At 40.5% G+C, this 3971-nt stretch overlaps 1 pseudogene; it reads right to left on the bottom strand.

Annotated features, from left to right (window-relative positions):
* Positions 1 to 1441: 1441 nt before the first annotated feature.
* On the bottom strand, positions 1442 to 1819 carry LOC105871517 (polyadenylate-binding protein-interacting protein 2 pseudogene; annotated as a pseudogene).
* Positions 1820 to 3971: the final 2152 nt, after the last annotated feature.

Here is a 3971-nt window from a genome sequence, read left to right as displayed (position 1 = left end):
TGTTTTCATTTTCATTTGTTTCAAGAAATTTTAAAATTTCTTTCTTAATCTTTTCATTGACCTATTCATCATTCAGAAGCATATTGTTTAATTTCCATGTGTTAGTATATTTTCCAATGTTCCTTTTGCTATAATATTTTCAACTTAAACCCTATTCACACTGAACATGTATAGCAGCTTAACCTACCAAAATATAAAGTTTAAGAAGCCAAAACTGTCCTAGCTTTATTAAAAGTAAAGTTGTGCAGCAGGCTATTGTGATAGTTAACAAAGCAAGGAAAAGCACCAAATTGTAATATTATAATCTCTTTGTTAATTGGATTATGAGTTAGTCAAATGTTAGATTTCACACAAGCATAGCTATGATGTAGTAACTTCTTAGAATAAGAGGCAGTTCTCAAATCACATGCTACCTCAGATGTAATATTAGCAGCAGAAATACAAATAGGCTTAAAACAACAGAAACTTATTTTCTCATTGTCTCGGCCCGCGGGACCTTCTGTTACTCGTGGGGTCAAGGGGGACCGTGCCTGAAAGAGATGGGCGAGAGAAAGGAACGAGACCAAGCAAAGGGTTGTCAAGGTCTACTTTACTTGGATTCTTTGTAGGTTTTATAAGCATACAGAAACAAGGAAGTAGAAACAGAAAAATAGAGTGAGGCGGACAATGAGGCTTGGGTTTGGGCTAATCAGCCCCAATCAGCGTCTTATCGGTATCCTGTTTGTGACTGGTTACTCAACCCCAACCTGGCAGGTGGTCGGGAACAATTGCGGTCAGCACTCCCTGGAGCATTCCGTGGTCAGCACGTCATGGAATGCATTCTTCTCGGAGCTATAGCTGGAATTTTCCAGGGCGAAGCCCGTGCGTAGGACAAGTCATAGGGGAGTTGAGGGTCTTTGAGGGTCCTTGCCTCTAACATCTCATGGTCCTGGAGGCTATAAGTTTGAAATCAAGGTGTTGATTCCTTCTGAAGGCTCTGAGGGAGAGTATGTTTCATATTCTTCTCTTAGCTTCCAAGGTTGCTGGCAATTCTTGTTGTTCCTTGACTCTCAGATTCATTACTCCAATCTGTCTTCACATGGTGTTTTCCCTGTATGCCTCCAGGAATTTAGTGTTTCTAACATGATAAGATATCATAAAAACCAGGACTAGATCTCATCTGATCTGGCCTTGTAATCTCAGTAACCAAAGACATACTTGTCTATAATAGATTATTTCAAATTAACTAACTGGACTTCCTCCAAAAAAGGAGAATTCTTTTTGATGGATACAAACACAATTTTAAGACTGAACTGAGAAATCTGCTTAACAATTAGAAATTAATTTAAATGTGCTCATTTTTAAAAAGTTTAGACATTAACAAGTGTTCGTTAACCCTAAGGAATCATTTTGTCTCAAAAAAGGCAATCCAAATCCTCCACCAAAAGAGGGCCCCATCTACTCAAATATTTTAGTATTTCACCCCAAGAAAAAACTCCTCTACATTTAGATTCAGATTGTTCTTGACCACAAGATCTTCTAGAGAAGAGTCATCACTGAAAATAAGGTCATTAAGTTGGATTTGGATTTGGTCCATAGTTCATGGGAAATCTCGAGCTGGAATAAAACACTCTTGTTCTTCCTCTTCCAGCATTTCTTAGAAACAGCATTCAATAAATTCTTCTTCCTATAACTCCTTTTCTTTTTGTCTGTTGAATTCATCTTCATTTTCCACCCACATTTACTTTGAAAATGGATTGTCATCTTCACGAGAATGAATGATAATCACATCTTCATTGATAATGCTTGAGCTAGTATTGCTGCAACTCGAATCTTTCATGATTGATAATAGTTGTCATTTTCTAACCCAGTACACCACTGTGGAGATGGCAGCCAATGATCCTGTCAACCTCTGTGGATCTCCACAAGCAGCACCACTCTCCTGCCTTGATGTGTGCTTCTCCTATTGCCTCACTTTTCCAGGGTAGGTGACCAATAGTATTTAAAGATGAAAATATGTTCCAAGGTATCCTAGTTCTGAAGCTTGAACTATCTTCCCTCCCTCCCTCCCTCCCTCCCTCCCTCCCTCCCTCCCTCCCTCCCTCCCTCCCTCCCTTCTTTTCTTCCTTTCTCACTTCCTTCTGTTGGGGCACAGAAAGTGATACCCCAGGCCAGGAGTGGTGTCTTACACCCCCAATCCTAGCACTCCGGGAGGCCGAGGCGGGAGGATCGCTTGAGCTCGGAAGGAGACCAGCCTGAGCAAGAGCGAGACCCTGTCTCTACTAAAAATAAAAAAATCAGCCGGGTGTGGTGGTGCGTGCCTGTAGCCCCAGCTTCTTGGGGACTGAGGCAGGAGGCTGAGGCAGGAGGATCACTTGAGCCCAGGAGTTTGAGATTGCAATGAGCTATGATCTGTGATGACACCACCTGGGCAACAGAATGAAACTCTATCTCAAAACAAAACAAAGAAAATGATACCCCAAGGATGGCACTTTGACATGTTGAGTACTTTGCATTAGAGAAGCAGCCTCAGAACCAAGGTCTCTCTGACGTTACCCCCTCCTCCAACTCTCCCAAAATGCAGGGAGGAGCTTCTTTGAAGCTTCTCTTATTTGACTGAAGGAAGATCCAACTCATATCTCAGCAGAGACTAAAGGTCTCCATGCCCAGACACCACACCCAGACAGACTTTTCACCTATTCTTATGCAGACTAATACTTGAAAAACTTTATCTGCATAAAAAGACAACCTTTGTTTGAAGTGCAATTTCTCCCCTCTCCATCCCAGAGCTTGTTGATACCACCCTCCAGTAACTTTCAGCCCCTATTTCTTTCTGCAGTCCAAATTGACATTTAAGTTTCAACCACCTGCCCCTTCTTTGAGTTTCATATTTTGTGAGGGTCCCATGCATAGGGCCAGGATAAATTTGTATGCTTTTTCTCCTGTTAATCTATCTACTGCCAAATTTATTCCAAAGACTCAGATTATCAAACCCTTAGAGGGCAGAGGGAAAGTTCCCTTTGCCTTTGCACTTCCCTCTTTCCTTCCTTCCTGTTTTATGTTTTAAATCATATTTATGATTGTACAAAAATAAGATGATATAAAGAGAAAAAAATGTATTATGTCATTCAAAATTAATTCTTTTGTTTAGTGTGTTGATGAAAATTCATAAATAGTTTGTGTTGATAACAATTCATAAATGTAGCAAGGAAAGCTTTATTTATTATAAGGGGTTGCAGCCTGCAGGGTGGCCACACCAACAAACTGGGAAGTGTAGCTTTTGGCAGAAACCAAAAATGAGCACATCGAGGGAAGATGGATGGGACAGGAGTTTTATGCTAAACGGACTGGCTTAACATACATATTTAATAAGTTTTAGGAGAAGCTATGAATATTTATGAAAGGTGTCATGCACATACATGATAAGCAAACATACAAGTTACATATGTCTCATGTTCACTTTGGGGTTGAGACAACATTAAAATGCAATGAAATTAGGTTCTATACATCAAAAGGTGAAACTTAGAACACAAAGGCACTCAGTGCATATCCTCTGTAAAAATCAGGCAGAACTAGGTCATGGTCCATGGTCTTTTATCAGTAAAATTGTTAATGAACCCACAAGGGAGGTTCACTGTTGCTGCATAGAAAGCCAATTACTGAGACAATGAGGATTGCCAAGGAAGAAAGGATTTATTGCAAGAGATACATCTACTGGGAGGAGAAGGTATGAATTGCCTCAAATCTGCCTCCCTGAGCAACAGGGTCAAGGGTTTTTCTGGAGGTGAAATGAATAATGCATGAGGGGAGTGAGCATCACTATGTGTTTAGGGAGGAGTACAGGACACACAAGTGCAGTGAGAAATTATGCTAGTACATACATCCCATGATCAAAAAATGCAGACAAATCCCTCCGAGAGTGGGGATTTTAGTATTATAATGAGGTAGGGATTAATATTGGTCATTCTTTCAGCCTTGTGCACAGGCTCAGT

This window comes from Microcebus murinus, chromosome 10 (assembly GCF_040939455.1).
Source record: "Microcebus murinus isolate Inina chromosome 10, M.murinus_Inina_mat1.0, whole genome shotgun sequence".
Taxonomy (NCBI): domain Eukaryota; kingdom Metazoa; phylum Chordata; class Mammalia; order Primates; family Cheirogaleidae; genus Microcebus; species Microcebus murinus.
This window is presented reverse-complemented; position numbering and strand designations above follow the sequence as displayed.